Source organism: Canis lupus, chromosome 17 (assembly GCF_048164855.1).
Source record: "Canis lupus baileyi chromosome 17, mCanLup2.hap1, whole genome shotgun sequence".
NCBI classification, from domain to species: Eukaryota; Metazoa; Chordata; class Mammalia; order Carnivora; family Canidae; genus Canis; species Canis lupus.
Window position 1 is genome coordinate 46566021 of NC_132854.1, and position 13785 is coordinate 46579805.

Below are 13785 nucleotides of genomic sequence, written 5' to 3' on the forward strand. Positions count from 1 at the left end.
GCACAATAAACACTTAGTATACCAGAGAACTGTAGCTGCTTATTAACTACATGGTTATTGCTACTTATTGTTATGATCCTATACGTGTTATATTTGGTTCACACACACACACACACACACACACACACACACACACACACGATTCTTTAATCTCCTCAGAAAGACAGCAAGTTTGTTCAGGAGTTGTGCTATTTCTTTGCAGAACCTCCCAAACACTTTGTACTCAGTAAGTGATCAATAAAGGCTTTTGAGTTATCGATTAAAATAACTAGAAATTTTGTCTTCTTAGAGTGCTGACAATAAAGGGCAAAGAAGTAAAAATTAATCTGAAATGTGAGGCAGAGGTTAAGGGTAACCAGACTATAAATAGTTCAAATCTAGTTTTTTTTTTTTATCTTGGTTGAAAATATAAACTAAAAAAATATAAATATAAACTAAATATAATTTTTAGAAAAGCGCCCTTTGTCCATCTTCTGATTTTTTTTTTGCAATTACTAAATCAATAGAGGATACTCTTACCTGTTTGGAGGTCTTGAGCAAAATATTTATTTAGAAATCTCAACACTGTTTCATATCAAATCTTTGCTCTACTATTCATTTGTGGAATGGCTGTAGCTATTTTCCCCAAATACATTATGTTCCACTGTGTAATGTGTAGGCCAAATTTGTCCACCTAAGATTTCTACCATATTTTTTCTAGCTTTTAAAATTAATGTGTACTAAGTTGGGACATATAAAATGTAGGCAGAGAGAGGAAAATATTTTCCAATGTGTCCTGTTTTCTTTCACATACAAACATTCTTTAAAGATTCAATGAGGTAGCTATTTTGTTTTTAATATAAAAAATAGGTGGATTTTAAGACAAACATAAAGCTTTTCAGTAGGTTCATAAGTAGTTAGAATAGAAGACTATAAAGACTATAAAGACTATAATAATTCCTTAATTTCTTCAATGAGAAATTAAGGAATTATTAACGGCACAATAGTGTATTCTGAAACTGGCAAGTGATATTTTGGGGGTATAAATATAGCTTATATCAGAAGAGCCTCTGGAATACAAAATCCATTTATTTTTTTATTGTTGAATATGACAGGATCTTCCTATAAATATAACATGCATTTTACAGACTTCATGCTTATAATATGCATTTGGTTTTAAAAGTCTTGTATGAAAATCAGTTGTTTTTTACCTTATAGACATGTTTCATATGGTTGTATTCCACATGTACACGAATGTGGACAGACAGACACACTATAAGAATCATGAGTACCTCTCCATCTTGGTGCTATGCTCAGATGAGAATCAGTATCTGCTTGCCTATGAACCTTTTATATGCAGATTGGCAAAGAAACCCATCTATGTACAAGGGTATAGGGGAGAATTAATTTGAATGAAGGCTTGCAACGACAAAGCAAATTTCTTAGACCTAAGATCAAATTTCAAAACAAAACAAAGAGTTTTAAAACAATCACATGGATAGAATTATTTTATTATTTTCATCCAGTGGCTAGGTAAACAAAAGTTATGTGGATTTCTTCTTTACTTACTGCAGTATCAGTAGTGCCTAGGGCAGTGTACCTTGTACAAGAGGAGGAAATCAATAAATATATACTGAATGGAAAAATGAATAAATATAAAGTGTATATAAATATATCTGCACACATGAATATTAATGCTTGACTGAACTAGACTTTTAGCTGTAACAAGAAGAAACATTGGCTCATTTGTAGCTAAGATACTATTTGAAGACTAAACACCTAACCTTCTACTGACAGGCACTTAGACTGATGAAAGCTGGACAGTTTGCTTCAAATGATTCAGAAGTATAAATAGGACTAACATAATTGAATGGGCTTTTCCCCTATTCTGGGAGAATGAGCATCAATTCCATCTTTTTTGGAGGCAAGTACAGTGTATCTGTTATTCTGTCTTTTGTTTCTACCTTGGCTGTCCCTTCTGAAAGCATCTGTCACACTGTATTCAGTTCACTCTGCATTCTGTTAATGCTTTGAGCTAGCTGTAGGGTATCTGCTTGGGAGCAACTAGAGGTACTCCCAGTAGGGACCAGTTACACGCAGAAAAGAATAAGCAAAACTACCCACAGAGGTACTGGCTTCCAACAATTTTGCAGAAGTGTGAAGATTTACAGTAGAAAATAAAGCACCTCATGCTGGGTCTGGCTCCAAGCCTCCCCGGAGAACCTTCCATTTAGGCAGTCTCTTTTATCCTGTGAGCTTAGTGTTCTATCTGAAGGAGTTTAAGTTTCATATTAACAAATTGGCTTAATTATTTTTAACCAAACTGTTAACTACCTGCAGTGACTTCAGAAAAATCTCCCAAGTTTGAGTTTTTCTTTCAATAGGAAATTAAACAAAGCTGTGAACAACTGAAGAGAAGGAGCGTGGAGTCCTCTCCCAAGGAGAGCCTGAGTAGCCAGGTGGGTAGCTTACAGGCAAGCACAGTTCCAAGAAACAACAACAACAACAACAACAGCAACAACAACAACAAAACCAAAAAAAAAAGATCTAAGCTCGCCCACAGCAACAAGGTTTGTTTATCACAAAAGACTTCTTTCCATTATGTTGTTTAAATTTCTAATTTGGTAGCCATCAAATTAGAAGCACTGAGGTATGTTAATTGAAGTGTGTTCTGCCAAATTCCTGAGAGCATATAGATATGAATATTTTATTACAAAGGATTCGGGGCAAAGAAAATCAATCTGGTGGGTTTCATTTTGCCCACTGGTGTGGCAGTATTCATTTAAAACTAATTGTGGTCAAGAATTAGTTTCTTTTATTCAATATTGACACATATTCATATCACGTCTATGCAATGTTATATTTACTTCTCTAAGCATCAAAAAATGGAAAGGTTTAAAATTATAAAATATTACATACATGACTATTGACTACAGAACATTCATAATCTTAGTAAAAATATAAAAATGTATTTATTGCTACCATTTTATCTCATATAATGTTAGAAACATGAGGCTTATCCATTTTTGATCATGATGATATTAAATATGATTTTGCTTTATCGTGAGCACATTCATGAGCATAATCATATATATATTTGTTTTTCTATAATGTAATGATCATTGTTTTATTCTGCTATGGAAATTGGTAACTTTATTTGTTAATCAAAATCTGGAATACTTGGGCAGCCCAGGTGGCTCAGCGGTTTAGCCCCTGCCTTCAGCCCAGGGCCTGATCCTAGAAACCTGGGATTGAGTCCCGCATCGGGCCCCCTGCGTGAAGCCTGCTTCTCCCTCTGTCTGTGTCTCTGCCTCTCTCTCTCTCTCTGTGTGTGTCTCTCATGAATAAATAAATAAAATCTTAAAAAAAAAATCTGGAATACTTCCAACAGCCACCAGTCTGGGAGATAAACTTCTAGGGCAATTGAGCGGTACTTTCTAAGAGATGCATATGGCTGACCAAGATGTCCTTAATATTCCTCACAGCTTGGCTACACTTTGGACAGATTTCTTTCCGACACTTCCTTTACTTGGTGCATTGACTTTATTTATTTATTTTATTTTTTTTAATTTATTTTTTATTGGTGTTCAATTTACCAACATACAGAATAACCCCCAGTGCCCGTCACCCATTCACTCCCACCCCCCGCCCTCCTCCCCTTCCAGCACCCCCAGTTCATTTCCCAGAGTTAGGAGTCTTTACGTTCTGTCTCCCTTTCTGATATTTCCCACACATTTCTTCTCCCTTCCCTTATATTCCCTTTCACTATTATTTATATTCCCCAAATGAATGAGAACATATAATGTTTGTCCTTCTCCGACTGACTTACTTCACTCAGCATAATACCCTCCAGTTCCATCCACGTTGAAGCAAATGGTGGGTATTTGTCATTTCTAATAGCTGAGTAATATTCCATTGTATACATAAACCACATCTTCTTTATCCATTCATCTTTCGTTGGACACCGAGGCTCCTTCCACAGTTTGGCTATCGTGGCCATTGCTGCTATAAACATCGGGGTGCAGGTGTCCCGGCGTTTCATTGCATCTGTATCTTTGGGGTAAATCCCCAGCAGTGCAATTGCTGGGTCGTAGGGCAGGTCTATTTTTAACTGTTTGAGGAACCTCCACACAGTTTTCCAGAGTGGCTGCACCAGTTCACATTCCCACCAACAATGTATGAGGGTTCCCTTTTCTCCGCATCCTCTCCAACATTTGTGGTTTCCTGCCTTGTTAATGTTCCCCATTCTCACTGGTGTGAGGTGGTATCTCATTGTGGTTTTGATTTGTATTTCCCTGATGGCAAGTGATGCAGAGCATTTTCTCATATGCATGTTGGCCATGTCTATTTACAATTGCACCCAAAAGCATAAGATACCTAGGAATAAACCTAACCAAAGATGTAAAGGATCTATACCCTCAAAACTATAGAACACTTCTGAAATAAATTGAGGAAGACACAAAGAGATGGAAAAATATTCCATGCTCATGGATTGGCAGAATTAATATTGTGAAAATGTCAATGTTACCCAGGGCAATTTACACGTTTAATGCAATCCCTATCAAAATACCATGGACTTTCTTCAGAGAGTTAGAACAAATTATTTTAAGATTTGTGTGGAATCAGAAAAGACCCCGAATAGCCAGGGGAATTTTAAAAAAGAAAACCATATCTGGGGGCATCACAATGCCAGATTTCAGGTTGTACTACAAAGCTGTGGGCATCAAGACAGTGTGGTACTGGCACAAAAACAGACACATAGATCAGTGGAACAGAATAGAGAATCCAGAAGTGGACCCTGAACTTTATGGGCAACTAATATTCGATAAAGGAGGAAAGACTATCCATTGGTGCATTGACTTTAGAAACCTTGTAATTAGAGATTCTTTCCCTGATCCCTTGAGATGTAAACTTTTCCCAGCTTATTTCCGGTTTTATAATGCATGAAGTTTTTCTCAAGGACTGAGAGCCATCCCTTTGAAATGTAATTATGTAATCACCAAGGAAGGTAGAGCCCCTATGGCTTAGTTTCAGTGGAGGGTAGGGTGGTGGTGGGGGATGGGGAGGGATCCTAACTTCAATGAGAGAGAATTGACAATTAGCAAACATAAATAGTTTAATCGTAGACATGATTTCCTGCAAAGTCCTCCAGAAAAAAACAATAATTTTTTCTTTATTTCATCCCAGCATTTAAAAATCCGCTTGTGAGGCATCTGGATGGCTCATCAGTTAAGCAATTAAATGTCTCCCTTTGGCTCAGGTCATGATCTGAGGGTCCTAGGATCTAGTCCAGGGTAGCTCCTGTCTGCTTCTCCCTCTCCCCAAGCCCCCTACCCATGCGCTTTCTCTCATGCTCTCATAAATAAGTAAATAAATAAATAAACAAACAACAGACAGACAGATAGTGGGAGTCTTAAAAAATAAAATAAAAATCCATTTGACTTTTGTTTCAGAGGAGTTATGCTCAGTCTCTCTCTCCTACTTCAGTAGATTTGAGTAATTTCTTCCTTGCCTGTTTGACTTCATTTAGTGCAATTTTTTTTGTTGTTGTTGAGGTAGCAAATTTTGACAATTAGGGTAATAAGAAAACCAGATCAAGAATAAAATATTAAAAAAAGTGATGGGTGGTCTACATGGAGGAAGACAAAACTATATAATTTTTATAATATTTGATAATTGGATAATGATAAGGATAATACAACAGCAATATCACCTTTTGTCCCTTAAGAATTCTATCATCTATCTATCTATCTATCTATCTATCTATCTATCTATCTATCATCTATATAGATATATATAAAATGGGGCATTGGGTCCACAATGATAGAGGTAAAACAGTTGAGTAGAATCTACAATGCTGGAAACTTATGTTGTTTGTTTGTTTTTTAAGCTCTTCATCAACAACACTAAAATTGTTACTAATCATTAGATAAAGACAGTATATCTTGGATTTTTGCTAGGATATCATTTTAGCACCTCATGTTGAATGCACATACTACTGACCTGAGACTTAGATTACTACATAATGTCCATGAGCATTTTCTTGGTTGAATGTCTGTTTTCTTGTACCCTTTTAAGGCTATTTGTCTAGTTTGAATACTGCTGACTGTGTCATTCTTTGATAGAACTCTATGTTTTTGAAGTTTCTGGAATTAGCATGGGTTGTTTTGGATAGTTTCTTTATCCTTTTATTCTCCTTTCAATTTGTTTCTTTAGGGAATGGTTTGTGCTTTGCCAAGTTACTTTCTGATTCCCCTGGGGCTTGTTTGAAATCCTATTTAGCTTTATATTTAGATATTTTTAGTGTATAACATTATTCAATGCTGTGGCCTGTAGTGTCATATGTATGCAGACGATACTCAGATATTCTTTCCAGTCCCTGCAGACCTATGAAGCAGCTTGATGTTTTGCATAATTGTCTGTGTGATATTCAAGCATGGATGTCTTCAAATTTCCCTGAATTTAGTACAGATAAAATGGGTTGCTACTGATTGGTTCCCTAGTATAAGTGTTTAAAATGTAATCTATGCTGCTAACTTTAAAGAGGTGATTTTCTTTGTTCTAAAATCAAACTTTTTGACCTTAGGGTTACTGTAAAGTTGTATTTGTGTGTGCATGTGTGTGCTTGTATGTGTGGTGCATGTGTGTTTTATTAACCATATGGTTTCCTTTCTGCACCTACTCAGTGCACGCCTGTCACATAAAGACTTCATGATTCTGAAGGAGTTTCTGCCACAATTTACAATCACTGACCTCCATCTCCCACCTTGCAGACTGATTGTAATAGATCATATCCTTCCACACCCTGCTCTTCAGCCAGGAAATCTATTCTTTTATGCATGAGAGCTTTAAAATTGCTGTTGATTTGTAAGGTTCAACTAAAAAACTTATTTGTTTGATTTAGCCTTTTAAATATTTATTGTATTTTCCTTTATATAAAGTCCCCCTAGCACCATGGGATGGACACGTGAAGGACACTCATAAATGTAAATTGAGTTGATTGATAAGCCATGTGAAGTGCTTGCAGAAAGTACTATTTTACAATGAGAAGGCCTGTTAATGAGTCCATGGTGATTCTGAGCTGTGAATAAATGTATATCTAACATATCTTCCCACTAGGTAGCCAAAGAGTGTACAACATTTTAGATACTGCATGATGTAAATGGGGTAGAATAAAATTCCTGTGAAATGGTCTCAATTCATTAGTCTGGTAAAACTTAGGTATCATTTTAACTAAAAGGTATTCAGGATGATAATTGGTGCTTTCTTCCAGTCCTTTAAAGAAATGGGACTTTACATTCCTGTTTGGTAGCCTGCAGAAGTTAAGTTAGTTGAGTCTGTGTTAAATACAAAAAATGCATTTAATTGAGAGACCATAACCTAGAAATATCTGAAAGCAATACTTGCCTTGCCATGAAATTTCTGAAGTTGATGGAACTTTGTTGTTAAGAGTTAACAATGTAAATACTGTGTTGGTTAGAGAGGGTTACCAGAATTGGTAGGAAGCAGAGGCACAGATGGTTTGCAGAGCTCTTGTGTGCAGGCCTTTTTAAGGCCTGGAAAGTTAATGACTCACCAAAGAAGTCTGAACACATCTGCTATCTCCCAAGAAGAGCAGGTGACTTGGAATGCTGCCATTATAGCTTGGCTAAAAGACCCACCCACATAGTAAGAATATAAAACTTGTTATCAACAAGGCAAATAAAATTATATTTTTCTGTCAATGGTGCAAAGATAATTAGACCTCAGCACAGTGTGTCTTAGATGTTCTTCACTTACTTTGGGATAAACTAGGATACATGAACTTTGTTCCCAGCTGGAAGCATCAGCATGATCAGAACTGTCTATATCTCAGGTTCTCAAAGACTGCAACGTAGAAGCAGTTATTTATTTTTTTAAATATTTTATTTATTCATAGAGATGCAGAGAGAGAAAGAGAGGCAGAGACACAAGCAGAGGGAGAAGCAGGCTCCATGCAGAGAGCCTGACGTGGGACTTGATCCAGGGTCTCCAGGATCATGCCCTGGGCTGCAGGCGGCGCTAAACCGCAGGCTGCGCCACCGGGGCTGCCCAAGGAGCAGTTATTTATTGCTTGCTCAACACATACCAAAATTTATCTACCTGCATTATTTTCCATTATTACATATACTATGTGATACTCCCTGGCATCTGCTTGGTAAGAAATAATAAATTTCAGGATGTTTTTTAAAAAAAACTTTGTCCCTCTCCTCCTCCTTCCTCCAACTTTCAAAGTGTCATTCTTGGGATCCCTGGGTGGCGCAGCGGTTTAGCGCCTGCCTTTGGCCCAGGGCGCGATCCTGGAGACCCGGGATTGAATCCCACATTGGGCTCCCGGTGCATGGAGCCTGCTTCTCCCTCTGCCTATGTCTCTGCCTCTCTCTCTCTCTCTCTCTCTCTCTGTGACTATCATAAAAAAATTTAAAAAAAAAAGTGTCATTCTTGCACTCCCACCAGAGTCATCTGTATATCTTGCAAACTTCTCATATTCTTGTTATTTGCTGTGGCTACTGAACAAATCAGAAACAAGTGAAGGGTTTTTACACTGGCCAGCTCCAGCCATCATTCTTCACATAACTAAGTTACCTTTGTCATGATTTGTGCTATGCTATAGTCTTTTGGGAGAAATTTCTGTGATATAACACAATAATAATAAATATTTATTTGATCTAAAAATTTTCTTTGATATAACAAAATATATATTATTGTGAAATAATGCAATAAAATTAAATATCCAGGTTATTTTTATTTTCCATAGGCACTCTATATTGGGTTAGTGACTTATTACCAAACTTTTTCTTTTTTTTAATAAACAAATGAGAGAAACCTAAAATTAGGAGGGATTAAGCTACCTGCCAGACTCATAGTTGGTAAGAATTGGGAGCATTTTTTTTCCTCTTTATGCTACCTCCACTGAGTCAAATCTGTGAATGCAGAGTAAGAGGGACTGAATAACTTGATAGCAGAATATTCATAATGCATCTGTCATACATGGCATGGAGATGAGGTGGAGATTTGCGCTAAAATGACTTAGGGCACTCACTCAAGTTTATAACTGTTTCCATCTTTTCCACATAATTAGTCCTAAATGTATGTGTGTATGCGTGCATGCGTGCACACAATATATATTAAACATATATATATATATATATATATATATATATATATATATATATATACATTTCTCCTATTAAAACCATTTAGTAATTAAAAATTCCTTAATGACCAGCTTCCCCTCAGTACCATCAGGATAAAGCAAATACTTGTGATTATGGTCAATGGGCTTTTCATGTTTTCATGAACTGGTCTCATCTCTCGGTATCACCATCCTCACACCATAACCTCCTACCAGAATAAATTACTTTCTCTTATCCATAATCTGTTTTTCTTCTGAGTCTTTTTACATGGTTCCTCAGTCTGAAGCACTCTCATTTTCTTGTTCTCCCCTTTGACTAGTTAAATCCTAATAATATAAAAACCTAGCTTTAGGCTTTATATTATCCTAAGTGGTCACCAGGATTTTCTGTAGTTGGATCAGGTGCCTCTCACAATACACCGTATTTGCCATGTACCAGAATCATCACCTCATGTATTAGATTTTAAACTCTGTGGGGGGCGGGGGGGAAGATTTGTGCCTTATTCACCAATGTGACCGTAACAGAACTATAATGCAATGGTACATAACAGATTACCAATATATATTTTGAGGTAATTGTAAAGGTAAACATGGAAGATTCCAAATGAGCAAATGTAGAAATGAAACCAACAAAGAGCCTTTAGATTCCTAGGGAATCTCATAATTTGATTTTATCTCCTGGGAAAGCTTCCTGACTATGGTCCTACTTAGGAAATAAAGCACGTCATAGAAGTTAAGCTTTTCTCCATGATAATTCTGGCTACACCTTTAATTTAGGAGAACTCAGAATCCTAGGATATAAAACTAGACTATTATTTTCTTCATTCCTATTTCCAGTCTACAGTTGCCAGCCAAAGCCCTACTTTATGATCTATAACAGGGTACTTGAGGTTCACCTCAATGTTTATAGACCTTAGCCACTCCTTAAAACAGGTGTAATAAATAGGGCATTTAGCTTGATAAATAGGCAGGAATATAAAAAAGAAATAAGTAACTTAAAAGCATTATTTATATTACTTTAATATTCAAGAATTTTTAAAAAAAAATCTGATAGTAAACCGAAAGGACGTATGTGTCTAAAGAACCAGGAAAGTATGGGAAATGAAAAATAAAACAAAGCAAAACAAACAAACCCTCTCTTACCCTGCAAAAACACAAAACAACCCTAAAAAAAAAAAAAAAAAAAACAGACTAAATTACTACCTTTTATACATGCTTATGCAGATGCATTATAAATGTTGGGAGGATAGTGTGTATGAGTGAACATGTGGTAATCTCTTATGCTAACTAAGTCAATCATGAGATACAAATAATGATATAAATGATAATGATATAAATGAATCCATTGCTAGCTAGGAGGTATAGGATATCAAGAAAAAAAAAATTAAGGAAATTCAGAGCTTTAGAATGGCACCAAAAACTGGCTAAGGCAAACAGAATCAGGGTGCAGAGTATCATATGTCATGTGGACACTGAAAGTTTTGGAGCTGGGCATAGAGGCCTCACCATTTTCTGCTGTTCTGCACCTGCCTGGTTTACACATGGGTGTTTCTTGCTTCACTTTTTGTGAAGGATAAAGATCAATATCAGGTTTTGAGATTTTAGGAGAAGGAAGGAAGGGAGGGAGAAAAGGAAGGAAAGAAGAAGGAAGAAAGTATGGTTGGTTGATTTGCCTCTCAGTTCAACCACTCATAGGGTTGAACTAAAATGACTCATGTCATTTTTTTATTTTATTTTTTTTTCATGAGAGACACACAGTGAGAGAGAGGCAGAGACAGAGGCAGAGAGAGAAGCAGGCTCGATGCAGGGAGCCCGATGTGGGACTCAATCCTGGGACTCCAGGATCACGCCCTGGGCCAAAGGCAGGTGCTCAACCACAGAGCCAACTAGGCGTCCCTCTAAATGTCATTTTATGTTGGGCTTCTATCTTAACAAGCATCTGTGTCAAAGTTATATGATGGGATAATTTACCTCGTCCTAATTAAGGAATGCTCCAATATCCTTTAAATGCACATAGAGGAAAACCAATTTCAAAGTACCCATTACATGGTATTACAAACTACCAGATACCCAAATTTGCCATCATATTACTGATCCATTAAGGCACTATGGTATTTAAAGTTGTTTATTCAGAAAATTACAATTGAAGGCAGGAAATAAATATACTATTATCAAATAGTTCACCACTATCATCAAAACAAAAACAAAAACAAAAACAAAAACAAAAAAAACAAAAAGAAAAAAGAAAAAAAAAGTTCTACATGAAAACCTAACCATGAATGCTGGAAAAAGGCAAAGCATCTGGGCCATTTTTTTCCCCTTATTATGAATAAAAGATTTTGACATATAATTTGGTTTCTCACAATAAAATTAGCCAAAAAGGTAGAAAGAACAAATCAAAACAAACATTCCCTATTAGAAAAATCTTCAGCTTAAACTCTTTGTTTTGGAAGAGTGATAAGTGGGGCAAAGGCTCTGCCCCCCACCCCCCCAATCTTAGTGTGTATTCACTAGTCACAGACCTATCTGAATCTCTCCTTATCCAGTCAGTCAGTTTGTGCATATTTAATATCCCACTTCCATTTTCATGCCTGAGAACAGGCAGGTACTACCAGCACACACGGGAGCAGGATGTCTTATGCATATACAATGTTTACCTGAAGACGAAAGTTTTGATGAAAACTTGGAAAACAAATATTCATCTCATTGGAATACAATTTGTGAATTTTTCAGCAGTTTCATGAAAAACTGAAAACTATTTGAGAAGAATAAATGAGCAATTTCACACAACTCTAGTTTGCTTCCTCTTGTTCCCTGTTTTGCTCTGTTATGCATGGTGGAGAATCTTATAAAAAATGCCTTCTATTACTGACCTAGCTCTTTCTGAAAGTGGTTTTGTCATCCTTCAAGTCCTTAAAGAATAGATGAAAGTAAAAATACGAAAGTGTTTGCACTGAGGAAAATGAAAGTTGAAAGGCACACAGAAGAATTAGGGGCACATAGACGGTAGATACTGATAGACATTCAACATCTAATGAACATTTCAAAATGGAACTTCAATGAAAAGAGTAGTCTGCTTTAGTGGAAAAAGAATCATATTAGAAAATAATTCCTAGAAGAAATAGAGCAGATTTAGAGTTACTAAAACATACAAAGGAGGATTATAGCCTGTGGAATCCAAAACTGAATTGGTAAAGGCATTACTCAATATAATATTTAACCTAACATTGAAAAATGAAAATACATTATGTCCTAATGAAATTTAAGAATATGTTCAAAATTCAATGGCAAATAGGTTTTAGCAGAGCCTGACAGAATTTTTCTCTTGCAAAAGACTGTTTTTAGATGAGATTTCTCTCACTCTTTTTTTTTCTTCCTGAGGAGTGAAGAGTACAGTTTCCAGAGGGCTTGGAAGTTAACTTTTATTTCTTTTATTTCTTCCCTCAACTATCAAAGATGTTGTTACCCTGTCAAAATAGAATTTCTGTGGATGAACGACAACTTAGGTTCTGACTATAGGAAAAATAACAAAAGGAGAATTTTTCACATATTTCAACATTTTAGCCTCTCTTTTCCTTCTTTCCAACTGATGAATCAGGGTATGATAATTTACTGGTACTCATATACTATACTAAAGTCCACATGTATCAAATCCTTCCCAAAGCAACTGTACAAATCAAATTGCATGGGTCCCTAAATTGGAAAAGAAAAGAAAATCTCTAATCTACCTCAATGAAAAGGGCAAGAGTACTTAGATGCTGCCTTCAGGACTTTATAACCTCTAATTCCAGAGGAAGAAAAAAGTCAAATTCAAAAGTTGGTACAGTAAAATAGTAAGAGACTATACTTACTGAAGTGTTCTCTTCACAAAAATTTCATATTTTAGCTACGGCAAAAAAAAAGACTATTAGTAGGAAGTATAATGGCTGGAATGTGACTTTATTCTGATAAGTCATAGGAAAATATGAATATCCTAGAATAAACACTGTAAGTAGGGGTAATGATTTCCTCTGATGACATCTATGATATTTTCACATTTGTTATTACATGAGTGTGCCACAGGAATTTCTGTTCCATGAGATGGATTTGAGTACAGACCTATTGTTTTAAAGATTATATTTATTTATTCATGAGAGACACACTGAGAGAGGAAGAGACACAGGCAGAGGGAGAAGCAGGCTCTCCGGAGAGCCTGAGGCAGGACTTGATCCCAGGACTCCAGGATCATGCCCTGAGCCAAAGATAAACGCTTAACTGCTGAGCTACCCAGGCATCCCTAGACCTGTTTTTTAAATCTGTAGTTTTAATAGTAAAATTTGCATTTATTTAATGTTTACTATGAGTCATGCTCTTTTCTTTTCTTTTTTTTTTGTCATGCTCTTTTCTAAGCCCCTCATAAGTCTCAAAGTAAGTAATCATTCCTATGAAAATGTTGTAAAATCGATTATCTCAATTTTGCAGATTTAAACATGGAGGTACAGAACGATTCAGTGACTTTCCCAGGAACACAGATCTAACAGTGGCATGCCTGGACACTGAACCCAGGCCAAGTAGAGGCAAATCTGAGCTCCTAACAACCTTACTTTGTCACCTCTATTACATTAGTCTTCTTTAAGATTTGCTTAAGTTCCATGAGTTAAAACACTTGCCTG

General features: G+C 36.2%; 1 long non-coding RNA gene across 1 annotated transcript in view; it reads left to right on the top strand.

Annotated features, from left to right (window-relative positions):
• Positions 1-2345: 2345 nt before the first annotated feature.
• The window catches only part of LOC140608414 (uncharacterized), a 147139-nt gene continuing 135699 nt past the window's right edge, over positions 2346-13785 (top strand). The window contains exon 1 of the long non-coding RNA XR_012010435.1: positions 2346-2438. This is a non-coding gene — a long non-coding RNA (uncharacterized lncRNA). The remainder of the gene's footprint in view (positions 2439-13785) is intronic.